We start from the raw sequence: 26,990 nt of genomic DNA on the forward strand, positions 1-26,990 counted from the left end.
TACCATTTTAAATCTCATTTTCAGATGTGAAGATATAGCTTGGAGAAGTTCAATAGCATGCCAAAAAAGTTACGCAGTTACAGGTTGCAAAGATGGAGGCTTCTGCCTCCTGAGCCTGCATCTAAACCTTGAGCGGGCCACTTCGCTTCTCTGAGATTCTTCTCTTAGCTTCTTCAGGTTGTTTCAGGACTGAATGAGGAAGAGTACGTGAAATGCCAGTGTGCCTGGCCAATAGACCATGATAACTGAATGTTCACTCCTCTGCCCGTCACCGAGCTACTAAAAGCCATCACTGAGATGATGGGACTTCTCTGTTTCAGTACCATATAGTCACGGCATTTGGTGCCTTATCTAAGTCATTCAACACTTGGAGCCTTGGTTCTCTGTATATGAAAGGGAAATAAAAATCTGTCTTACGGCGCCGTCTTGAAAATGTCCACTGAGAGGCCAGAGCAAATCTCTCTCACGACTATTTCATCTGGAAGTACAAACTTGTCCTCCTCTGAATGCCCAGAGGGGATAAAGAGCAGAAGTAGAATGACTCAACTTCCTTAGTAAGATATTGGTTACAAACCAATCTTCTCCTGACTTCCTCTTTTAAGCCTTCAGCTCGCCTGGCCATCAGGCCACAATGGGCAAGCCTCTGCCTATCAAAACTGCGGGGCTGTGCAGAAGGGAACCAACAGCAAGTGCCAGGCAGAGAAAGCTGGCCTGGCAAAACAGCCATCTGGCTAGGCAGCCCCAGAGGTCCCCACACAGGCTCAGCCGTGGCTCCGCTTTCTGCCCTGCCTGCCCTCCCCAAGCCCCCGCTCCCAGCCTCTGTGCCAGACCGAAGCCTTCACTTGCCTGAGCCGGGCAGCACTGAGCAACCTCTGATCCTCTTCCTCTGCTCACCTTGTTCCTCCCACAGGGAATGCCTTCTTGCCTTCCTCCTTTATTAATGTCTGTCCAGATCTCAACTATCCTTTAAGACCTATCTCCCCAGGGAAGTCTTTTACAGTAGGCTTCTGCAGGCACTCAACAAGCGTTCAACAAGTGTCTCCTCAGTGCCATGGAATGTGATAAGCACTGCCATTCATAAGTTTCTTCTGTGTGCTGGGCACTGCGCTAGGTGCTTTCCCTGCAGCCCTGCAAGGTTGGTAATATTATCTCCATTTCACAGATGAAAAAACTAAGGCTCAGAGAGGTACGTTACTTGAAGGAACAAATGAGGCTCAATTTATACAACTAGAGCATCTAACATGGGGTTAGGGCCCAAGCCAGGACACTTCTGGCCCATTCCCCTGGGACCCAAGGACCACCAGTTCCTTTCCAGAATAAAAGCTTGTTGGCAGAGGTAACTGGAACATCCAGGAACTGAGTAATATTACTACCCACGTTGATATTACCACCCCTATTTTACTTTAGGATTTTCCCATCTGTTGGTAATAATTTCTTAGCTGTGTAGGCAGGAAGCACAAGAACTAAAAATGAGGGTTCTCATCATTAGGGGTTGAATAAACAATAAATGTGTCAGACTTCTCGTTGAGTTACACCAGTGCATGCTTCTGGGTGTTATGATTTTTAACTTGATTAGTTTAATAGGTCATTTCATTTTCTTAAAACAATCAAATCCACACACAAAACACACACATACAAACAAGAGTTCTAGGGAGGATGGTGCTACCTTCATTGAAAGAACCACTGAAAGATGTGCTTTGGAAAGAAGAAAAGTAAATCATAGAAAAGAAGTGGGATGCAAGTTGGTAGGCATAGGAACGGATACAATGCGTCAGTCAATTTAATTAACAATTGAATATAAACATTAGTTTAAAGTATTTTAAAACATTAAAATCTAGACAACAATAATAAGGAAGAAGAATAGAGTGTGTTGTTCAATGGGTAAAGAGTAATAAAATCCTTGCCTTTTGGTGGAATTTACATTTGAAAATGTTTAAATTTTATTAGAAAAAAATTACAGTTAAGTATGTATAATAAAATTTAAGAGTAATTACTATAAGAATAGAAATACAATTCAGAGCTTTCTATACCAGAAGGGTAAAGAAGAAAAAATAGAAAACTTTGTCATTGTGACAGAAAGCAAAGACGGGGGGGGGGGGGGGGGGGAGAAGCAAAAAGGACAATAAATATAAAATGAAAACACAAGTTAAGGTGGCAGAAATAAGTCAAAATATTAATATATCATTAAGCACAATACACATGAATAGGTTAAAAAGCAGACGATCACATAGGATTTAAAAAGATCCAGCTAGACAGATCTTTTTAAAAGAAACAAAACAAAATTATACAGGGAAGTTGGAAATAAAGGGATAGAAAGATATGCCAGGCCAACACTAAACAAAAACAGGCAATATTCGTATCTGACAAAATACTTAAGACAAAAAGATACGATCACTTATAGGCACCCAGTAAAGAGCCTCAAATCCAATGACTGGAGGCAGCTTGAGGTTTTATGTTGAGTAAGGTCCTGGCTTCAAAGCGTCCTGTGCAACTGCGGAGCACTGCAGGGGCCCACACGCAGCAGTCCTTGGGCACGTGCTGGGCGCTGTGCTGCGCACTGGGAGCACACGGAGGAAGACTCTGCAGTCCCTGAGGAGCTTACAGTCTACTGGGGGAAACAGACAAGTAGTTAGAAGAGCGCAAGGACAGAGAGACACGCAGCAGATGCAATGGGAACACACAGAGAGATGCCGGCCTGGGAGGTGTCAGGAAAGGCTTCCTAAAGGAGGCTGAGTCTTTGCAAGGGGTGAGCAAGAATTGCCCGAGAAAAAGGAGAGGGTATTCCAAGCAGAGGGGATGGCACAGGGCAAGACACAGAGGTGAGTCTATGTAGGAATCACAAATAGTTCAAAGTTGCTGGGGGGGCAAAGCTTAAGTCAGGTAGCCGCAGATGAGGCTGGAGATGGAGTTCAGCTCATAGAAACACACTTGGTCCTCACACCCGCCCCAGAATTTAAATTTTCAGAAGAGCGACAGGGGTATAATTCTGCACTCTTCCCAGACTCCGGGGTGGAGCTCCAGATGCAGGTACCAACAGAGTAGGGGCAGAGGGTGGCTGCTAGGCCTTAGATGAAAACCCCGCCATTGGTACAGAAGCCCTGCCCTGGCCTGGGCCACAGACAATACCACAAGTTACAGGCCTCTGGAAGGCTTGCTTAACTCTTTCCCTTGGGCAGAGAGACAGACTGGGCATGTGATCATTGGGACCTAGGAACAGATGTTGAGGAAGGAGGAAGGGGCATTACTGGGGCCTGCACGCGGGCGCTGGGAGTGACACTCAGCTGGAGGAATCCCAAAACCTGCCTCACCGGCGAGCTTGGAGCCTGCTTCCCAGGAGAGCAATTTCTGCGTAACATCTTCCATTAAGGAGGATATGAAATGTGAAGGTACATTAATCATTCAAATCTTACAGATCAATTATAAAAAAGAAACCTGACATGCCCACAAAAACTCAGTCTCGCCACCAATTCCACAGTTCAACCTGCAGGGTAAATAAAATTATGGGATACAATTTATGACTGTCCTCCAATTCCCACCACACGCCTGACGACGCTGGCTACCCCAGGCCTGCAGAAACACAAAGCCCCTTCAGATGTTTAAGGCAATGAACTCACATCTAGCCTATTAGCATAGGTACCCACTTCCAGCTTCTCCCTGTCCTCTGCCCACCCCACGCTGGTGCCAAGCTAATTCTGAAACATTAGGTCCTTAAGACAATCTCAAGCTCAAAGATATCTGTTGGCTCTGCACTGCTTATGGGCCCAGTCCCAACTCTGCGGTCCATAATCTATCTGGCCACTGTTTCCCCAAACACAGGGTTTGGCTCTGGCCAGTCTGATCTCTCCACAACCCCCTCGCTACTCTGCTCTACAGGTCTCCACGTGTGCCACGTTGCTGTGTGGGCACCCTGCACAGCCTGCTTGTCCTTCAGAGTGAGGCTCAGCCCCCACCTTCAGGAAGCCCCTCCCAGCAGCTCCACTGCACTGACGATGGCCTCCTTTTCTGACCACTCACAGCACCTGATCTCTTTTCTCTTCCTCACCCTGGCCCTTAATCACAGCCTCACTCCCCTTTACTCATCCAGTGAAATCATGCAGGGAACTCTGGAGATGATAAAGCATCAAACCGAGAGAAGACAGGAAGACAGCCACTTTTTGTGCCTACAACTCACAGAACTGCAATCTATGTATGGAGCAAACAGATGTATAATCAAAGATATTCAGAGGTGTTTTGGCTTTTTTTTTTTTGGGACAGGGTATTGCTCTGTCACCCAGGCTAGAGTGAAGTGGCATGATCTTAACTTGCAGTAACCTTGAACTCCTGAGCTCAAGCGATCCTCCTGCCTCAGCCTCCTGAGTACCTGGGACTATAGGCACGCGCCATAATGCTCGGCTAATTTTTCTCTTCTTAGTAGGGACGGGGTCTCGCTCTTGCTCAGGCTGGTCTCCAACCCCTGAGCTCAAGCAATCCTCCCACCTCAGCCTCCCAGAGTGCTAGGATTACAGGCATGAGCCATTGTGCCCAGCCTCTGTGGCGTATTACTTTTATACTAAAAACAGGCTATAACTAAAAAAGGATCTCTTGGTATGGGATGAGAATTTAGGAGGCATTTGGTCCACATTTGAGAATGGGGCTTAATAAATACGTGATGAACTACTTCCCCCCACCCTGGAAACCTTGCCAGGACCTCTGCGGCTGAGTTCTGGCAGCTGGGCCACTAAAACAGAAGGCTGGAGATGGGCGAGCTCGCCCCTCCTGGTTTTGGTTTCCATTTTACTCTCTTTCTTGTTCTCCCCTGGGGACTGTGAGTTTTATCAGTTGTGACTCAAGGGAGAAGAAAGGTGCTCAGAGAGGGCTCGATGAGCTGTCCTCAACTTCAATGGCTATGACTTCCTGCTTTTGGTTATAATCAACCAATGACAAATGCATGCGGTGGTTGTGCTGGAGGTAAGGGATGCTCGTGGGCATGAGTGGCCCCATAAAGAGTGAAAAATAGCAGAACTGGACCAGAGAGAAAGGCACCAGCCCTTCCCTGCTGCTTTTGTGAGGGGGTGGCATTGGAGGGCTGGCCCCAATTTGGGAAACCCAAGGGAGGCAAGTTTTCCTGGTTAACCTTTCCTATCTCCCTTATATATAATCTCTGACCCTGCTTTAAAAAAATTTTTTTAAGTACAAGAGTAATACCTGTTCATTGTAAAAATGTAAACAATTCAAAAGTATATAGAGGAAAAACAAAACAAAACCAAAAAAACAAACCCACAACAACAATCTCTGCACCATCCCCTTTTCCCTTCAATGTAAAAAACACTTAGTTTCATGTAAATTCTTCTAGCTCCATTACTATACACTTAGAAATATATAGTTCGGGACTATTTTTAAAATAAACATGGGATTATGCATACACAATATTATACAAGTTGCATCTTTCACTTAACGATATATCATGGATACTGTTCCATTTCAGCGTATGTAGATCTATGTCATTCGTTTTAATGGTTCCATAAAATTATGGCGCAGATGTACCATCATTTCTCCACCTATTCTTCCATGGATAGACTTTGTTTCTAATTTTTCCCTTATAAGTAATACTATAAAAAAACCTCATCCTTATTCATATCTTTGTACACCTGTACAAGTAATTCTAGGTAGTAAATTCCTGGGACTGGAATTTCTGGGTGACCCTTTTGTTAGTGGGCCATCTTTTTTGTCCTGTTTCTACATGTCAGGGAAGTAGGCAGCATCAGATAGGTGGTTCCCAAACATTACAGTAGTTATTTGCTGGATTGATACTATCCTCGCCTGCAAGGTCCTTACAATCTAGTTGAGAAGAAAATGGATGGATGGCTAAAATAAATGATAAAGGAATCACAAAGTCAGCAGGACCCTTGAAAGCAATATTTTCCAACATAACCCTTGCTAATCACGAGGGATGGCTACCTAGCTACATAAAGGATGGCCGTGGAGTCAAAAGATCTGAGTTCGAATCTTAGTCTCTCAACACTCTGGTGTGTGACAATGGGCAGGTCACTTAATCTGAGACTTAGGAGTCTCATCTGTAAAATAGGGATCCTCAAACCTATGTAACAGGATTTACAGGACCATTAAACGCAAGAAACAATGTTTAAATTATACAATACAGTGCCTGGCATGCCGTGGGCACTCTGTAAACATCAGTGGAACCTCCAGTGAGATGGAAGCTGTTAGGAGTGGTCTTTGCTGTGACTGGAAGTGCGGGTTGTTTGCAAGTCCTTGCCTATGCGGAGCCGAAACCTACCTGCCACGGCTACCAGTATCAGACGGAAAGTCTGGAACAGACACTGTCAAAGGCAGAGGAGGAGAATCCCGAGAATCGAGGGGCAGAGTGGTCAGCAAGAAAAGAGCCACCGTGAGGATGATCTTGAAAGAGCATTCTACACATTCCACCCAGTTCTATCTCCACTGGCAGTGCCGTAGCTCTGAACGGACTGAGGAACGACCTGCTGGTGCATGATGGACTGGGACCTACAATTCCTTGGCAGCTAGAACTGAAATTAGTCGTCCTGTGGTCATCTTTGGGTGTTTTCAACAATCCACTGCTATTTATACGAGGGCTGTCTGGAAAGTATCCAGCCATGTAACCGTTCTCCTTATATTAAGAATGGCTGGATACTTTCTGGACAGAGTTTGTATATACACAATTACATACTGGCTGTCAATAATAATACAAATCAATAATAATGGCTGCTATTATTGCCTGCTATGTACGTATTAGGTAACGCATGCATTATTTCTTGAATCCTCGCAACTCTGTGAGCAAGCCACTATCATTCCTTCATGGGGGGAAGAAACTGAGGCTCAGCAGGCCAAGTAATTTGCCCAAGGCCACACTGCAGGGAAGTGGCAGCAGCAGGATTTGCACATGGGACTTGTATGGCAAAGCCCATAGTCTTAACCATGACACTGTATCCCCTCCAAATGATTTAAGCTTTAAAAATTGGGACCCAAATGTAGAAGCTGTCACGAGCCAACGGTTTGTTAGTGAGAAGCCCAGGGACTGACCTAGGAGGAAGCGCCTTAATTAGCAAGCATGTACACAGCCAGCCTATGTTCCGGAAAAAGCAACTTTAAAATGACAATGAGGAGCAAAGACTCTGAGCTGGACTGGTGGCAGGCCTGTGTTCCTTAGTCCACCTATGCCCGGCATAGCTGGGGCGATCCCAAGGACCAATTCTATGACAAAGCTCAAATTTGCCATTCATGTTATTAATATAAAGTCTGGCTCCAGGCTTCTTGAGCCTATTTACTGTTCTTTTATAGAAGCTTTTTCTTCTTTTTTGAGACAGGGTCTTGCTCCGTTGCCTGGGGTAGAGCACAGGATGAGATCATAGCTCTCTACAGCCTCCAGCTCCTGGGCTCAAGTGATCCTCCTGCCTCAGCCTCCCAAGTAGCTGGGACCACAGGCACATGCCACCATGCCCGGCTAATTTTTCTATTTTTTGTAGAGACAGGGTCTCGCTATTGCCCAGGCTAAGCATCAACTTCTATCTTCATAAATTTGATCAGTACTGTGTTGCCAGGTCCCCTGATACTGGGCATTTTATAGGCTTCAAAAGAAAAATGTTACAATGGCATTTTCAAATCAACTTTCAAATCCTTTGCATGAGGAGAGCCAACAGCAAATAGAAAAGATGCCACAGGGGGCATCCTTGATCCAGAGAGACCAATATGCGATTGGAATGCAAGAGAACATGAGGGGAGAAGTAATATCAAGGAAAAAACCCAGCCACATGTGCACTTCATTTTATATAATAAGCAGCAAGAATTTTTTTATGTATGTCACACACACAAAACTTCAAATGTTATTGAAATCTGTAAGTTAGGGTATTTTGTGTAAGTGGATATTCTGATTAAGTGGGGCCTGCAGTGTATACCACTCAACAATGACCAGTTTGCAAAGACTACAATGCCATAAACTGCCCTCGACACTAAAATCATGCCAAACACAACCAGTTTCTTTGATGAGTCAAAATGTACTTTGTGATCTTGCCAAGCCTTGAGGTCATCTGTACAAGCAACGTGCTGGTTATGAAAAACAGCTCTCCTTATTTAACCTTTTGGATTGGATTCGGAGCGAGGAGCAGTTCCCTAGGCTACGGTCAATCCTGCTGAAATACCAACCACCTGCCTCCTTCTGGGTTTGGAAATCTGGTTTTCACAGGTGGGAGTGGCTTCAAGCAGGGTACACCTGTATCAAGAGACAATGAAGAAAGATAGGCTAGGGCTCCCTATATGGGAGGAGGCTTCGGGTTCATTGTAGTCACCAGTGACGGGTTCTAAAATTGAGGAACTAGTTTGAGGAACTTCAGAATAAACAAGAAACCCAAACAAGTCAGCTTTCCACAGAAGACTTCCAACGCATGGGGGGAATGGAGGGAAGCACGGGGTCCGGCTCGGCCCTTTGGTGAGGGAACCGTGACCCTGTCCTAGTTTCAGATGCTGCCCTGCGCACTCTTTGATGAGCTGGCCCAAGGAACCAGCTTGAGAACATGAGTGGCAAGGGGTCCCTTTATAATAAGGGATCATATTCTTGCCCTCCCCTGGGAAGGGAGGGAAGGCTTGGGACATGGGCCATGACAGGGGATATTCTCAGAGGATCTCAGCCCGATTCCTTGGTAAAGGAGGGTGAATTGTGAAACAGCCTGTGGCTCTCTCATCTCTCTCAGGCCAGCAGGACCTAGTAGGAGTTTGGATTTGAGTCTTGTACTTTCATTCAACAATACTTGTCCAGCGGCTACCATGTTCCAGGCACTGTGCCAGCCAGTGGGGAGATGATGGCGACTAAGGCAGACGAGAGCTTTCCCTCTTGTAATCCTGGAAAGGCCTTCTTGGAATGCTGAACCTAGCTACAAAGAAGCACTGTCAAGGGTTAGGCCTTGATCCACCTGCCTATGATTCTGTCTCGTTGGCCCCAAGCCCATGGGATCTGCCAGTGTGGTCACTGTCCTCTCCACTCCAGCCTGGAAAGGTGGGAGAGTTCAGCCACGTCTTTAATAGCTGGCTATTCACTGCCTGCTTCTGCTCTGAACTATAAGCACATTTCTACGGACCGTGCCTACATTTCTGAAATGCATCGCTTTCCCCCAGAGTGCTGAAGTTTCCAGATTGCCATCAAGCTCTTATTCCAAGCTGACAAGTGGTACAAGGCCCCAGGATAAGAGAAACGCCGAGGGGTTCCTGTCCAGACACCTGCAGATTAGGCTGCTCTCCTGCGAGGTGCCCTGTTCCCAACAGTGCTAGCCCACGCTGGAGAAGGAACGCCACTGGGCCTCGGTGGCCTCCTTGCTCCCTGCCAGCTCCCACCGTTGTGCTCATGGCCCAGCACGGGGGCTGACCTGGAATGTGTTGGCTTCCACGCCTGCTTTCCCCCGCCGTGGTGAGCACCTGGAGGGAAGCGCCTCAGCTGTGATCAGTTTTCTATTTGACACATTTGGCAAGCATCCCTGAGTGAAAGAATGGCCGACACACTCGTGAGGAATAAATGAGGGCCACAGGCTCTGAGAGCCTGCCTGGACTGGAATACGAGTGTCCACACTGTCCAGTCACCTGGTAAGCTGGAGGGGATGGAGCCATCTCCTTGCAAAAGGGGTCACAGCATGGTGGCTGTATTTTAACTGTACCCCAGCAAGAAGGTGTCCTGCGAGCTGGCTGCTGAGCCACCTCTGACTTCCCTGTTTCCAAATGCTGACCTAGAGACCCAATTACTTCTAATTGCCTAAGAAAATGACCCTTCTGGACAATATCCATCTGGGCTCAGATTTGCATATACAAGCTAGAAGGGAGGTGGTACAGGAACCTCTTATCTTTTACATTCATCTTTGTAAAGCTGTCCCTGCCTCTCACGGCACAGCACGGGCCAGTTGAGACTGCTGGACATGGGCTCAAGGAGCTGGTTCATCCAATTAACTCCCTGGGCCAAAGGACTCCATTTGTAATCTTAACCAGCAACCACATCCTCACGTGAGGCTGGGTAAGTCCCCCTTTCCTCCCAAGCCTCCCATCTATCCCTAGTATCGACCAGAGCATCTGCCTTTCAATTCTGGCCCAGTAAAAGCAACCGTCAATGTCAGCAGAAGGTGGGTGGTGGATCTTGGCTACAATAGTTCTTTGCACTCCTGGGGGCCCACCATCCAGATATGACATCATGCTTTGCCTGTATGGAAGAACCTCTCGCTGAGAAGAGCCAGACTGATTCAGCTGGGATGACCCCCAACTGCTCTGGCTCTTCAGGGCACCTGTGTGCCATGGGCAACATGCCCCACCTTCACAAAAGAAAGATTCAGAAGAGCTTCTCTGTGCCCAGTGGGCTGCATCCTGGCGATCAATCACTAATACTTCCTCAGTCCCCACTGTGGGTGAGACAGTGCTTGGCAAGGTAGGAAAGTGCCCTGAAGGTGCAGGCAACCTTTGAGACTTCCGGGTAACCCCGCCCAGAATTGTATTTTCTTATCAACCTTGACCTCCTTTTGATTACACGAACCTCTTAGTACAAGAGAGGGTCAAATAAATAGCTTTCTGTTTACTTTTTCTCAGACCCAGGGCAGCAGCTGCTCTGGCTCCGCCCTCCCCAGGCCTGGCAGAGCTTGCAGAAAAGCTGAGAGTGACAGGGTCAGGGTAGGGGAAGAAAGGGAGGAGCTAGTTAAAAAAGTAAAATTCCTGCTCCAGGAGTAGTTCCTTTGTTCAGTGGCAGCAGAGCACAGTGAAAAGAGCCTGGGTTTTAGTGCAGGCTCTGCCATTAACTAGCCGTGTGGCCCTGGGCAACCCATTTGGCTTTCTTGGGCCACCATTTTCTCTTTTGCCCTTTCTCATTGCAAAAAAATGCTAATGATTACTTCCAGTTTGTAATTCTAATAGCTTTTGCTTGACAGAGAGGTGAAGTCTAAGGTTATTTAGCCATGCCAGCCCCAAGTGACTGCTGGTTAGTCCAGATTGATGGGGTGTGGGGTCAGGGGCTGGGGGCAGCCTGGTGGAGACAGGAAACAAGATCACTTGCAAGCGAGTAACTGTTCCTCTGCTGCAGCTTCTATAAAGTCAAGCCCACCTTGCGGGTGATCCTGGAAACTGGTTATAGATGTCCCTGACCATCAGCAGTCAAGCTCAACGCCACTGCACTAGTCCAGGACAGAGTCTGAACAAAATTTCTGACTGACGGACTAAACCTGATCATGGCTTTAGTGGGAAGAGGGTCAGCAGAAGCCATAGTGACCAGCAACTGGGAGGAAGGGACAGCTCAGGAGTTTCGCCTGCTGCTTCTTTCTGAGTCCGAACTCTAGCCCTGTAAGTGTAGATGACTGAGGTGGCTGCAGGCTCGGAATTCCAACGCTTCCTGAAATCCAGGGTTTAATCTACTCTTTCCAACCACTGGAGCTCTTCAGAGCTTCCGACTCAGGTGCCTCAAAGGAAGGCAGGTGGAAAAGTGTTCCCCAAAAGGTCTTTCACACCAAAATAGGGTTTGTATCTCTCTGCCAAGGGATTTCCCAGCTCCCCGGGGCCAAAGCTCCCCTCCTGCTTCTTTGCTGACTGTCACTGGAAGTGGGCCATTTTCCACCCTCAAGGTGGCTGGACTCAGAAGTCAGTCACACTGCTGATCTGGGCTTTGGGCCCTACCCATGTTCCCCCAGCCAGGGGGTCCATCTCTGGCAGGAGCCTCCCGTTTGCTCCCTGCTTCCATAGCCCTTGGGCTGGGATAAGGGTGATCTTTGGCAGAGGGCTTCTCAACAAGGTCTGCTCAGGACTTCCTCTGCAACTGTGCAGGGGAATAAATCGCCTGTCACCTACACCCCTGCATGGGTGACTCACCTTCCAGAGAAAGTGCTCTGTTCACCTAAGCAAAGCTGCTTAGAAAATGACTAAGGTGCCTATCGCATGCAGTCTGTGGGGCCAACCAGCTATGGAGCAGGGTCCAGACACACTCTGCCTCTCACCTCCAGCCTGAAGTCAAGTGCAGAGCTGCCGCTCTAGGCCTGCTGGTTTCATTTTCATCTGAACTGAGCTCCACATGAGGCTTGACATCCGGTAATCTATTTTTTCTAAAAACTAGCTTCACTTTAGAAATGACTCTTCGGCCATCAAGACAGCTTCCCCAAGAGAAAACAAAATGTTATTTAAAGGGAATGTCAGCCTGGTGGGAGCCTATATTTTTGTTTTGTATTAAGGGGGGAAAAGAATGTAAAATCTAATATGAAACTTTTTTTCCTGTAAGATTTTTAATTTGAAAAATCTATTTAAATTTTATTTTTTACAAACAATTCTGGCTCCAGATAATTTTTTTTTTTTTTAAAGATAAGGTCTTGCTATGTTGCCCAGGCTGAACTCAAACTCCCGAGCTCAAGCAATCCTCCCGTCTCAGCCTCCCAAGTAGCTGGGCCTACAGGCACGTGCCACAGTGACCGGCTTCCCGTGAGACCGAAAGGGAAATCTGCAAGCCCTAACTGCAGATCCAGGGCCCCAGACATGGTAGGGGAGATAAGGTGACAAAGACATATTTATAAGACAGAAAGGGTGCTGAGCTGGGGGTGCCATGTGGTGGTGGGAGTCTCACCACACAGAACCAAATGTTCTCCCCTAGTCCCCAAACAAAGAAGAGCAAGTTCTTATGGACTTACATGCTATACAGTGTTTTCTTTTTTCTCACCTCCAGAGCTAATGCAGGAACCTACTTAACCATACTTGGGACACAGGGAGCCCCCTGACAGGCCCCGCTCTGCCTCTGGCTCAGAGTCCTGGGAGGCCCTAAGCGTGGCCTTTACAGGCTCATTGGCAGTGTGGTGAGAGCAGTATTTAGTGTAAGACAGGGAGAACTTGATTGACAGCGAAAACCTCTAGACTGAAGAAATGTCCCCCTGAAGGTCCTGCTGAGAAAATGACTCTTTGTCCTGTCAGGCAGCCTGACCCTTCTTGACATCATCTTACAGAAAACAGATTTAGTCACAATGCAGTTAGTAGTCAGCAGCTACTACTGCTCTTACTACTTCTACTAACAACAGTAACAACAACAACAGTTACAGCCACTGTGTTCTGTGGCTTGTTATGTGCTGGGCACTGAGTTCATATGGCCTCTCATTTTCTACTCAAAACAGCCCATGAAGTATTTCTGATCCCACTTACAGATGAGACACCTGACGCTTAGAGAAGTGAAGTGATTTGCCTGAGGGCACCCAGGCAGACAGTGGCAGACCTGGACCTGACCCCGGTCTGTCTGATCTGACAGCCTAAACCACCACAGGTGACACAGAGACATCATGGACTTGCTCTATTGCTCGGGAAAAAATCACTTGACCTCTCTGCCTTAGTTTCAGCATCTGGAAAATGGGCATAAGCAGACCTGTCCAGACAATAGGCTATTCATCTTAACAATTGATGCCAATGAATAATTAACTGTCATAATTAATAAATAGATAAACAAATAAAACTGCTACCCTGGTTTAATTATGTTCAAAATCGACATGTTTTTTGGGGAAAAAAAATCCTCATCCTTTCATGAGCAAGGTAGAAAAAGTAGTGAACTAGATGTCAAGAAAAGTGGGTTTAGCTTCTGGACATGACACCGATTTCCTGAATAATCGCATCTACCTTATTTCTCCTTACTGGCCTTCACTTTTCTGATCTTTGTCCCTGCCTTTCTTCATATGAGTATTGTGAGAAAATACAAAGGCTGGCTATAAAATTACTCTTCATGCCACAAAATTTCAAGCGATTTATATCAGGGAGCTAAGGAATTAAGGGATGTAAAATAGCAAGAAGGGAAAAGGATCCTTTAAACTAGAAGAACACATAGGCCACCGAAGAAAAATGACTTTTTCTGCATTGTCACTCAGGCAATAATAGGCCCAGAAGTAAGGACCCTATACCTCAATGTCCTGCTCAACTCAACTGAAATGTTCTTCTCCTCAATTTGCCCTACATCTGGCCTTCCCTTTCTAAGCTCCTGCTTTCAACATTTCAGTCAGCATCACCAAATAAACGCAACGCCTTCGCACGTGCATCCCTTTAAATGTCCACCCTTGAAAGCACTCAACCCCATTCCATTCCCTTACTAGGGATCTTGGTGTGTGGAGCCCACAGGGGCTGACATCCTTGGAGCTCCCTAAATCTACTAACATGGCATTGTCCCCTTCCCCGCCAGTTTTACACTGGTGCCATTAAAGTGCCCATAATGCTCAGATGTTTCCAGTTTAACTGAAATACTAAAATGGGGCAAACAGGAAGCATCAGACACAACTGTGGTAGTGACTTATTAATCACGAAAGCAGAATTTTAGTTGCATTTTAACCTTTTGCCAGGAAAAAAAAAAAACCAGCTCTGAGATGATGGAAGCCATTGGCAGAAATATGCTGTCTGTATGTGTATCAAGCTGACTTAGACTTTTTATTTAGGACCGAATTTGGTTTTAAGATTTCTGAACTTTCCCCCTAGAGAGAACTTCTGTCAAGGCAACCAATATGAATCTGTCAGTGTTTCATCAAGATGGGCAGGCTGTTAGGAAAGCCCACGTGCTGTCCATTGAGGCAGGGAAAAAAATAGGAAATTAAAAGTGACTTCACAGGCCAAAGTGATACAACACTCTTAAGAGGGTGCCAACAACGAAGAAAACAACCCTGGATAATGCTTTTACCTCTTTCACATCTCTGCAGATCTCTCACCAGACCCTAGCCAGGGATGAACTGTTATCACTCACAAAAAAAAAAAAAAATCACAACAGTTGCCTAGGGCTGGACAACCAATCAGGGCAAGCCATCTTCTCAGCATTAAATGATGTATAAACACTCCAAGCAGATCACAAAGGAGTCTGTGTTCAACAGGAGAACCAAAATGAGGAACCAAACCTCCATCTGTTGAGGCGAAACAGCCCAACCAGACATTTTTGTTTAATAGATGAAGGCTCATTTGGCAGGGTCCCTGTGGTGCTTCTCCCACAAATTCTTAAAAGACAATACCAGTGGCAAAACCCCCTCTTCAGAACTGCTCCTTATAATCAGAAAACAGAAGATGACCTAAAGTTTGGCAGCTTTTTGCTGTCTGGTTTCACAAAAGCGCTGGTAGGTATACCTGGGTACTTATTTCTAAAATTAAAAGTCACTTTTATTTTGAGATCTTCTAAGAAGTGCACCACACCCTTCAAAATAAATGAGGATGTCCTCAAGGTGTCTGAAAAACTTAGAGGTCTGGCATTGTTCCAAAGGAACTGACTTTGACATCACTTGAAAATCACCAAGAGTAAATCCAAACACATCCTAAGCAAGACAAGCACCTTTTAAGTGTCCTCTCAAATTAAGAGCATAAATACCATACCAAACACTTCTCTCTCTTTTCTGCATCTGAGTTCTATAATGTGTTCCTAATCCAGAAGCCTGGGGAAGACCCAGCCTTAGTTCTATGAGGCACCAGGGGAGATATATAACCCCCCACCCCCAACACACACACACCTGCCTCAGGTGCCTCACCTATAAAACAGGCCAATACAATCTATCTCACCACATAGACATCTGAAGGAAAAAGGAGGTTACAGGTATGAAGACACTAAGTAAAAACACACCGCTAATGTTAAGACATTATCTCCTAATCTTTCAGAAAGACCATGGGGTTTTCAACATTTTTCCTGGAATAAACTTCAGACTGCTATTTTGTGTCATAGTCCCACTTTCACCATTTAATTTCACTTGATTTTAAAGTCCTTCATCAAGTCATTGGTGTTCATCGTCTCCAGTTAAGAAAAGTAATTTTGCCATTTACTCTACTGATTTCTGTATCTTTTCTCCACTCATCCTCTCCTCCACATACCCATTCACACCCCAGTCCACCCTTTAGGGCTGACAGCAACTTTTTAACCTCGACGAGGATGGCAATACTTTTTCTGAAGTTACAGAGCGCCAAGGAGGCTCCCGGGCAGGTGAGAAACTGGACTGTACGAGTAGCCTCGGTCTGTCTGGTGCTCGGTGGCTGCAAGTTGTCAGGGCCACCAAGGGGTTCCAAGATGGGACTATTACATCCAAACTGACAGATAAAGTCCCGAGCGCACAGAATTACAGAGGAGGGTCGAAGTAAGGGGAAGGAGGAAGATGCTGCGCGCGGCGGCACTGGGTACCGAAGGCAGGCTCAACTCCTGCTCCCCGCCTTGCGGCGTGACCCTGAGAACTTCCCAGGGAAGGCCTGAATGGTTTCACTGCCAGGGCAGGAGGGAGGCGCATTTCTGGAGGAGACACCTTCCACCCCGCGCCCAGGCAAGCCTCCATCCTGATGCCACTCAGGCCGGGGAGCAGGGGGCGGGCCTGGCTGTGGCACCGGGTGTTGGGGAAGGGGAAGCAAAGCGTCCCTGCGCGCGCTTGGGGCGAGCGTGTGGCCTTCGAGGGTGCGCGGCCTGGAGGCCCGGGGCGCGCACGGCGTGCGACCGTGGCGCTAGCAGCGCCTGCGAGGGCGCGCCGGCGAATGGCCGCGAGTGGGTCCGATCGAGGACGCCGGGCCGCGCCGCCGATCCCCACCATCCCGGGGCGGCGGGCCAGGCCGCTGCCCAGCCCGGGCTGAGCGGCGACCCACCCCCGCCGTTCCCTTGGCGCCCCGATCCGGGCCCCTGGGTCTCGCCCAGTCACCTACCGGCCGAGCGCCGATCTCCCCAACCCGGCGAGTGTTGCGCTCCGCTGCCGTGCGATCTCCCGCCTCCAGTCGCCGACCGCGGCGCTCACTGCCCACGGTCGCCCCGCCCCAGCCCAGGCCCCGCCCCCTCACCGCCTTCCTGGCCGCCCCCGGAGCCACGCCCCCCGGCCCCCGCCCTGGCAGCAGCAACTTTGTCTCGCTTCGCGCCTCCTCTCTTTGGCCGCACCGCGACCCTTGGCCCCGCCCACACCTCCAAGCTAGCCAATGAGACTGCCCATCCTGGCTGGCCGGTTAACGAGGCCTGGTTTCCAGAAATGGGCACTATTTCCGGACGATGTTTGTAGAGGAGATCGCTGGGCGCCTGGGGTGTTGGTTGGTGTAACCACACATGCGCGCTTGGCTTCTGGCAGTCTTTACCGGTTGCGTGCTCCTCGAGGTTATGGGAAGGAAGGGCGAGTGTGCGCATGCGTGGGCATTCCCAGCCTCTGACTTCGGTTGCCTTGGAGACGGCGAGGCGCTCGCCTTCGTGGGTTGTGTTCCGCTTCCTCTCTGCTGCCTCTCGTGGCGCCTGAGGTGGTGGGGTTAGGAGCGCTTTTATTGAGCACTTACTGTGTGCCTGGCGCTGTAGAGTCCCTGAGGATGAGTAAGAAGGTTACAGTGCCTGTCCTCGAGAAGTGTGGGGCGTCAAGGGCCTACGCAGGGCAGGCAGACCTGTGTGTTGAAACCCGGGTCTGAAGAAAGCGTGTGGGGGCGTGGTGCGACCCCCTCCCACGGCTGGAGGGGTGTCGTGGAGCGAGCAGTGCGTGAAGTGGCTCCTCGTTGGGTTTATAGGCTACCGAGCCAGAAAGATAACTTCCAAAAGCAAAAAAAGGATCTGGAGTTTGGAATGTGCACCAAAGTGTTTCTGAATGGGGGCTGGAGGTGAGGGAGGGAGTAGGGAAGGTATGGATAATTTTTCTTTTCTGACTTTTGCTCATGTGTATTTTCTAGTGTTTCCACAGTGAGCTTGTATTTTATTTGTAATAAGAAAATTCCAAACTTTAATTTTTTTTAAGTTTGCATAATAAATGAGGTGCTCCTACTCTGGGCACCCCACCTCCATCAGAGGTCCACGGTGGGTGTGGCGGGTGGCTTTAGTGGCGGGGATGGGCAAGCCCCATTCAAGGCTGTCTTGAAATTAAGGAGCACCCGATCTCTGGAAATGTTTGAGCCAAGCCCACTGTCTGCTCGGGACTGCTTTGCAGACAGTCCCTGGTAGCTCAAAGCCTCTTTCTGGAGATCTGCACCCAGCAGACATTTCTGTCGGGGGATAGGGAAGACCATTCATTTAGGTAGTGGTCGAAAACTCACAACCCGAGGGCCTCACCCACTCACCCAAGCCAGAAATATGCTTACTTTGGCTGGTGCAGTGTTTCTTTAAATTCAGATTTGAATACCTTAGAGCAGAACCTGCTGTTCCTCACAGCCCCCGCCCCTGTTGTTTTATATCCAACCATTTAACCTTATGTCATCTGTCTGGCCCCTGAAACATCGGAGGTTGTGGCTCCCTTAGAGCCTGTGCTTTAGAGCCAGTCTCTGGTGCATACCCTGGCTCTGCCACTGACCTGCTGGGAGATGGTGGGCAAGAAAGAAGCTGGACTGGTGGCCCCCAAAGCTCCTTCCACCACCAGCGTTTCACATTCAGTGACTCAAGGAGAGGTGGAGGTTGGCCTGAACTACAGGTCGGTATCAGCAATCCTGGATGCCCTTATTGTCTCTCCCACCACCTGTTTGCCTCTAGGCACGCCACTTCTCAGGAAAGATGTGGGCACAGTTCCGGAGTCAGCGCACGCTACCTGGCTTGCCTCTGCCTTCTCCCTCTTTCATCATTTCTTCTTCTTTCTTTCTTTTTTTTTTTTTTTTAACTATTTTATTTTATTTTTATTTTTATTTATTTATTTATTTTTTTTGAGACAGAGTCTCACTCTGTTGCCCAGGCTAGAGTGATTGCCGTGGCGTTAGCCTAGCTCACAGCAACCTCAAACTCCTGAGCTCAAGCGATCCTCCTGTCTCAGCCTCCCGAGTAGCTGGGACTACAGGCATGCACCACCATGCCCGGCTAATTTTTTCTATATATATATTTTTAGCTGTCCATATAATTTCTTTCTATTTTTAGTAGAGATGGGGTCTCGCTCTTGCTCAGGCTGGTCTCGAACTCCTGAGCTCAAACGATCCGCCCACCTCGGCCTCCCAGAGTGCTAGGATTACAGGCGTGAGCCACCGCGCCCGGCCCTATTTTATTTTATTTTTAGAAACAGGCTCTTGCTCTCTTGCCTAGGCTGAAGAGCAGTGGCGTGATCATACCTCACTGCAGCCTCAAACTGCTGGGCTCAAGTAATCCTCCTGCCTCAGCTTCCTGAGTAGCTGGGACTATAGGCACACGCCACCACACTCAGCTGATTTTTAAATCTATTGTAGAGATGAGGTCTTGCTGTGTTGCCTAGGCTAGTCTCAAACTCCTGGCCTCAAGCTATCCTCCCACCTTAGCCTCCGAAAGTGCTGGGATTACAGGCATGAGCCCCCGTACCTGGCCTCACCATTCCTTCTTTAGTACACCCAGTGCCCCTGTACTTTACCCAGGTTCCCTTGACACTTCTCTGGTCCTGGGTCCCCTGCATGCCCCTACCTACTCCATCAAGATAATCTGTCTTTAAATCTATCCACTAACACTAATAGGTATTAGTGGGAGAGAGTGAACTGTGTTGGTCCAAAGCTGCAACTCTGGAGAAGGAATGTCATGTCAGGTTGCAGGGGAGGAACAAACCACTATACACTAATAAGGAAGGTATTCAGGACACGCAGGGCCTGTCGGTTCCAGCTACTTTTCTCAGGTCTTTCCAAGCCCCACTGTGTGTGGGGTGAGGTGAGAGACAATACAACATCTACCCGGAGTGAGCACATGGTGTCTGTGCATCTTGAAGTGCTTGTACCCTCTGGAAGGAGAGCTTCAGGGCAAAATTTCTTCCACCCAGCCTAAGTCACAACAACCTGGGAAGGCTTCTAGCCCTGAGTCACTTGTGCAACCTCAGCTCTGCTTTAAATAAAATAAATTGACATTTACAGGGTGACTCACACCTGGAGCAGTGAGCTAGGCTCTCAGAACTCAAAGATTTTCACATCCCATCTATTTTAGGTCTGGAAATAGAAGAGTAAGACTGTGCTATTCCAGAAGAATAGCAGCTTGTGTTTTGCGAGAGCTTACGAAAAGTAAGCCAGACACTTACCAAGTGCTTCATGTGCATAACCTCTCTGAAAATTCCCTCTGGTCCAGGGGTTCTCAACCTGCCACTACAGACATTTTGGACTGGACAATTCATTGTTGGAAGGGGCTGTCCTGTGAATTGTAGGATGTTTAAGAGCCTCCCTTGTCTCTGTCCACTACATACCAGTAGCACTCCCCCACCCCCGCCTTGGGACAACAAAAAATGTCTCTGGAGATTGCCCCAAAGGAGCAAAATTGCTCCCAGTTGAGGACCCCTGCAGTCTAACCTCATAGAGTAGGCAGTATTATCCCCATTTCATTGATGAGCAAACTGAGGCTCAGAGAGAAGTAACTTGTCCACTTTGCTATAACAGAAAACTGAAGTTTCAAACTAGGTGTGACTCTAGAGTCCCTGCCCTCCTGCATGCAGGACTCTGCAAAGAGACTTTGGGCTTCAAGGAGCCCAGTGCCCCCCAGTTCTGGAGAAGACTGATGAAGAGTGAGTAAATGTTGCGTATAGGGGAGACAGTGCCGTCCTTGGATCATTTTTCCATTCCTGTTTGCTTTGGAAGAGAGGAAATTATATTCTGGTTTCTATTGCCTTAGTCAGCTCAGTTTATGGTGTCCAGCCGTGTCCAGTGAGAAAGTGGCTGGTGAATCATCTGAGCGTCTGTGGATCTCAGGCTCTAAATTCCTGTGAGATCCTGAAGTTCCACTTGAGAACTCAGATGTGAGGCTGAGGTAAGAGATGACTGGGGGCTGGGGTGGATGTTCCTGGAGGAGGAGCCGTTTTCCTTTCTCCGTCAGGGGTCTGCCTGAGGTTGCAGCCACAGGGTTGCTGCTGCCATCCCTAGCTTGGACCTGCCCCACTGCTGCTGTCAGTCTAGAGGTCTGTGGAGGGCTCAGGGAGGTAGGAGAGGGAAAGGATGGATGGATGGAGGCAGTGATGTGGTGGAGCTCTCTTCCTATTCTGCTATCAGTGACCTCATGTTGGTGGCCTGAAACTGGACGGGTTGGGAGTATTTACACCATGGAAATTGGCAAACAGTATAAACCCAGGGCTACCTGGCCCCTAAGCTGGTGATTCAACGTTTACAGTACACCACTGCGTGCTGGTTCTGGCCTCTGCCTGCCCCCCACAATCCTGCCCCACATGGGACAGGAGATGGAAGGGGACAACATGCACCAAGGGGCTCCTGGAGAAGAGGAGGAGTCCTGGCGATGTGGGTAAGGGGGAGGAAAGTGCTGATCTCAGCAAAGGACGGAGCCTCCTGAGTGGGGGTCTCTGTGGGGTCTCGGGCAAAGTTGACCTTGCAAGAGCAGGTGCTGCGCATACCTTCCTGGGACACCCCCCCAACTTTGGAGCCTTCTCAGGGAGCCTTGGCTTGACTCAAATTCTCACTTCTTGATCGGTTTTCCCCCTCTGATCTTACCTCCCTGCCTCCAGTCCCCTCAGCACACCAGCCTCAACATTTCTGATGGATTTAATCCTCCTAAGGGACCATGTAGGTTGTGTTGTTCTAGCCCCAATGTCCCAGCATCTCCTGCCCTTCAGCATCTCCCTATTTTAGCTGCTGCTTCTCAACCTACAAATGTGATCAAGCTGGGGATAGCCTAAACACAACAAGCAAACAAACAAACAAAACCATCCCCAACCTGGCTTTCTCCTACACATTAGCCCAACCTTTTTCCCCGGCTTCACTCCCAGACTTCTTGGTACTCCAGGTGTCTGCTTCATCCCCCACTTGAGTGGACCCCTTTCAGTCTGGTTTTTGCACAACACCCTTCTCTCTGTGCCCACCCGCTAGGTGCCTCCCAGTAGGTGACCTTGTCTCTCTTCTTACCTGCAGCCAACCACAAATGTGAGGCACAGAGCACCTGTGCGTCAGGCTCTGGGGAGGAAGCCCAGAGCCTCCAGACCAGTCCCTTCCCTTGAGGAGCTTCTGGTCTAGTGGGTAGGCAGACCTTGAAGAAGTAACTACAGATGAGGACTTCAGTCACTGCAAGGGTGGCGAGGATGATGGGAGGATGGGCAGAGTGTATCGTATTGGGCAGGATCCGAGGAAGCAGAACCTGCCCAGAGATTTTAAACATAGGATCGAATGCAGGGAATCGGTTACATGGGGGATGGAAGAGTGGAGGAGCCCAGCAGAAAGTGGTGGAGTAACCAGGAATCCACTGCTACCCCGGGGCTGAGGGGACTGGGCGGAGGTAGCATAATCAGAGGCTGGGGCCAGGGTTGCTTGGAAGAAGTTGAAACAAAAGGCATAACCACTTCCTCAGATACCACTTAAGTCCAACAGGGATGGGGAGAAATCCCTGGTTCTCCTTTCCTTATACCCTGTAGTTTCCTGCCAGAGCCTCTCACTGGCCTGGGAGCTTAGAGTGGTCGGTCACCAGTGGCACAGAGCAGAGAGGGTGAACGCTGGTGGAAGGGCACACAGGACCAGCATAAGTGTGGGCTGGGAGAGGACACGGGGGACTAAGTTGGTGGCGGCAGCTCAAAGAAGGCTTTCTGCAGGAACTAAGCTGTGACCTGAAAAACAAAGGGCATTAAGGAAAAGAAAGTATTCCCAGAAATCGCTGGCATTTTTGGACAATCCTCTTCCTGAGGTTTCTGAGATACTGTGCTTTCTGTTTCCTTCCCCCGTTTTTAAAAATTGAGGCACTCCTCCAGTTTCAGGCCTAAGCCCCTCACTTCTCTATACTCTCTCCCTTGGAGTTCTCATCCACTCCTGGCTTCATTTAGTCATTCAACAAACATTCATTGAGCCATACTATGTGCCAGGCACTTGACCAGGCCCTGCTGACAGGGAGAGATGAATGAGTCATGAGGCCTGCCCTCAACAGGGGAGATGGGCGTGGCTGCAATAGAATGTAGAGGGTAGACAGAATCCCTGAGCCAGGTAAGGAATAGATCAAAGAAGGCTTCCTGGAGGAGGTGATGCTTGAACTGGTTGCTGCCAGGTACACTAGCAGTAAGCCAGGTGAATGAGGTGGGAAAGGCATTCTGGCAGAAGGAATAACATATGCAAAGGCATGGAGACAAGGGACAATCAAGACATGTTTGGGGAACTAGGCGTGGGATGCAAGGGACTGGGAGAGAGATGCCCTGGCCCTGCAGCCTGTGACCTGGATTGTGGAGGGCCTTGCAGGCCATGCTCAGGAGGCTGGGCTGGGGAAAAGACCAATAACATTGCTAGAATGAAATTTTATTTATTTTTTTATTTTTTTATTTTTTTTGAGACAGAGTCTCACTCTGTTGCCCAGGCTAGAGTGAGTGCCGTGGCATCAGCCTAGCTCACAGCAACCTCAAACTCCTGAGCTCAAGGGATCCTCCTGTCTCAGCCTCCCAAGTAGCTGGGACTACAGGCATGCACCACCATGCCCGGCTAATTTTTTCTATATATATTTTTAGCTGTCCATATAATTTCTTTCTATTTTTTTTTTTTTTTAGTAGAGATGGGGTCTCGCTCTTGCTCAGGCTGGTCTCGAACTCCTGAGCTCAAACGATCCGCCCACCTCGGCCTCCCAGAGTGCTAGGATTACAGGCGTGAGCCACCGCGCCCGGCCTAGAATGAAATTTTAGAACGAGTTCTCTGTTGCAGTCTGAGAGGGTGGGGGTGCAGGCTACCCCCCTAGGCCAGTTGGGAGGCTTTGGGATAAGCCAGGTCAGAGATGACCCTGGACCAAGGCATCAGCCAGGAGGATGGGGAACAGGACAGATTCGCAAAATATGGAGAGACTCAGATTGAGAAAATAAGTATATGGTAGGGCGTGGGGGTGGGATGGCGTGAGCCTGGGGTGCTGCTGCAAAGGTTGGGTGCCATAGGAGGAGGGAGGATTCTGGGAGAAGAGAAGGAGTGACGGTTTTGGGGACCATGTGTCTGAGCTGCCTCTGCCTTCCTAATTGTCCTCTTTTAGCTGTTGACTTTTAAATCAACACCTTCAGTTCTGACCTTGATCCTGACCTCCAAACCAGAGTTTCCAGGGGCCCACAGGGCATTTCCATTTTCCAGCCACCTGGCATCTCCAGCTCTACATTCTCCCCCAACCTGTTCCTTGCCCACCACTCTGTGTTAATGGCATCACCACCAACCCCAGGAGTGTCCACTGCTGGTCTCTTGCCGTCTCGTCCCAAGCCATGTGGATTCTATCTCCATAATACCTTTGTGTCTGTGGCTTCCCTTTCTCTCCCCTTTCTGCTCATGTCCTCGTGATATCTCAGCCTTTCCTCTTGCTTCCTGTTGTTTACATTCCAATCCTCCACTGTCTGTCACTCCCTTGCTCAAAAATTTCAGTGGCTCCCCATTGTTTGTACTGATGAAGTACAAACTTGTTATCTGGCTCTCAGGGTCCTCCCAGTCTAGCCCCATCTCAAGTTTTTTGGTCTTATTTTTCACAGCTTCCCTGTGGGCACCCTCTGTGCTACTTCCATTGCTCCAACCACCTGTTTGCGTGTCCAGACCGAGGGCTGCCCTGCAGACTGAAATGCACCCCTCTGCCTCTGCCTCTCACATCACACCCACCCGCCAAGTTCCTGATAAAATGCCTCCTCTCCAAGCACCACATGTCCCACTGCTTATCAGCTCTCTACCTTCTCTCTCGTACCTTGATGGCAGCTTACCATCACCATGTGGTGAATTGGTATTCAGGAAATGTGTGTTGAACTGAGTTGGCTCAGAAATGATTCCTCAGGTCAAGAACCTGCTGTGTCTCCTTATTGGCAACCACTTTAGAAGCCTGTTCCCAGCTTCCATCTAAGGTATCTAACTTTGTTCCCCCACCGCTGCCCCCAAATATGTCCCACGTTCAATTTCAACCCTATGCTGGAAGTGTGAAAGATATAAAAATGAATAAAAGACATCTTCCCTGCCCTCCAGAAGTATGTGGTCTCCCAAGATGGGTAAGCTATGCATACTAATAGCTAATATAATTAGTTTAAAATAATACCTTTTGTTCACGGAGGCATCTAGTCTCTCCTTCATGATCAGAGCTCTGGGTTTTATCTGTAGTGGTGACTTGCTTCCCATTTGAAATGCTTCCCTTGCAGCTAGGGTGGCTCTGTGATGCAATTGTGGTCAGTGAGATGTTCATGGAAGTCTTTGGATGGGGTGTCTGGAAAAGCTTGCTAAAGGGGACTGACCCAGCTGGCACATGCCCTTTTGCCTTTTGCCCCTTGCCTTATCCTCTTTCTTTGTTCTGGAGTGCGGAGCCAGTGCCTGGAAGTGTAGCAGCCAGTGTTTGAGCGTAAGAATGCAGACCTCATTTTCTGATAGCAGAGCAGAAGTCTAGACTCTGAGTGCCCTATAGCCTCATGGAGCCATCATGCAACCAGGGACTGTCCACCTTCCAGGGACTGCTGACCTTCAGCTTCTGGCACAGGATTAAGCCACTATAGCTGGGTTTTTGTGACTGGCTGCAACAGTGAGATTTGTAAAATTTAGCCAACTGGAGAATTCCCAACAGTGAAAAGCAGCCCCAGGATGAAATCACACTACAGCAAAAGCCTTAAATGTAGTAGGCTTATGCTTACTAGGGATTGTGTAACACATGAAAACAGTGAGGCAAGACAGGTCTGCAGCCCAGGTGAATTTAGATCACCACTCCTGTTTTCTGAGAAAGGGAACCTTACCTGGGAAAAGCCGTGGAAGAAAATGAATGACTTCATGGACTGGAGAGGATGCCGGAAACATCAGTCAAGGAGTACGTGACTCCTCGTGCTAAAGGGCCGATCAGGACCAAGATACGTTCTGCCTGATTAAGATAAAGGATGCCCAAATTAGGCGGAGGGAAAATCCAGGTGTTAAGATTCAGAGATTAGAGCAGATGTCTATCTGTGGAGACAAGAATGATTTCATACAACCTGTGTCATCCACACAGAGCTCTACTGCAAAGCACAGTTCCCCAAAGTGGGGTGCATGGTTTCCCAGGGGAGCACTGGATGATGTGTGGTGGTCCACAGCTCTAAGAAACATTGGATCTCATGCTGAGCTAGTTATTCTCTTTCCAATTCTTTTTTAGATTTGTCTATTTCTTGAATAATTGATATGAGTGCTTTGTACAAATTCCAAAAGAGTATGCTTCTTAGCGGGGCTGGAGGCCAAGGCGGGAGGATTGGTTGAGGCCAAGAGTTCATGACCAGCCTGAGCAAGAGCGAGACCCTGTCTCTACAAAAAAAAAAAAAAAAAAAGAAGAAGGGAAAAAAAAGAAAAATTAGCTTGGTATGGTGGCATGCACCTGTAGTCCCAGCTACTAGGGAGGCTGAAGCAAGGAGGATAGCTTGAGCCCAGGAGTTTGAGGTTGCAGTGAGCTATGATGATGTCACTGCACTCTACCTGGGGTGACAGAGCGAGACTCTGTCTCAAAAAAAAAAAGAAAAAGAGTGTGCTTCTTCCACTTCTGGCCCTAGGGTCTTTTGAAGCAACCATTCCTATCAGTTCCTTGTGTATTTTTCCAGATATATTTCAGCATCTATAAACACATACATTCATATAGCTTCTTTTAAAAGAAATAATGAAAGCATACTATGCACAACTGCTCTATACCTGGCTATTTCACTTAACATATCAATAAGTTCCATATAGTACATACAGAGCTGCCTTATTCTTCATAAAGACTGCATACTACTCCACTGTATGACTGGTATGGAATTTACCTGGCCCGCTGTTGATAGATTTACCTATTTCCATCCATTTCCTATTATAAAAATTGTTGTAGTATCGTTGCACCTATTTCATTTTGCATATTAATTAATCCATGCATTCAGCAAATATTTATTGAGCACCTACTATACATGCAGCTCAGCTCTAGGCACCAGGGACAGAGCAGTGAACACACCAGACGAAGTCCTTGCTTCATGGAGCTGCCATTCTATGCTGGAGAATAGTCATAGGATAAATGCCCAGAAGTGGGTCACGCTTTCTTTTAATTCTTCTAAATAAGTCAAGAAAAAGGTATCACTTTGGTGCCAATATGTCTTTACTCCTTCTCTTTGACACTTGCTAATTTCTTGCAGACGGAGTATTGGCTTCAGGTTTAAAGTGTTTGCCAGGCCACAGAGGCTAGCGTTTAATAACAATGTTTGGCTGTTATTAGATTTATTTTATTTTTACATAGCAAA

The 26,990-nt window shown here is 48.1% G+C and overlaps 1 protein-coding gene across 1 annotated transcript in view; it reads right to left on the bottom strand.

Annotated features, from left to right (window-relative positions):
- MAP3K14 (mitogen-activated protein kinase kinase kinase 14) overlaps positions 1-16,665 on the bottom strand; it is a 39,859-nt gene extending 23,194 nt beyond the window's left edge. The window contains exon 1 of the mRNA XM_069481559.1: positions 16,627-16,665. The gene's annotated coding sequence lies outside the window, so the exon portion shown is untranslated. The remainder of the gene's footprint in view (positions 1-16,626) is intronic.
- Positions 16,666-26,990: the final 10,325 nt, after the last annotated feature.

The sequence above is a fragment of the Eulemur rufifrons genome, chromosome 9, assembly GCF_041146395.1.
Source record: "Eulemur rufifrons isolate Redbay chromosome 9, OSU_ERuf_1, whole genome shotgun sequence".
In the NCBI taxonomy this organism is placed as follows: domain Eukaryota; kingdom Metazoa; phylum Chordata; class Mammalia; order Primates; family Lemuridae; genus Eulemur; species Eulemur rufifrons.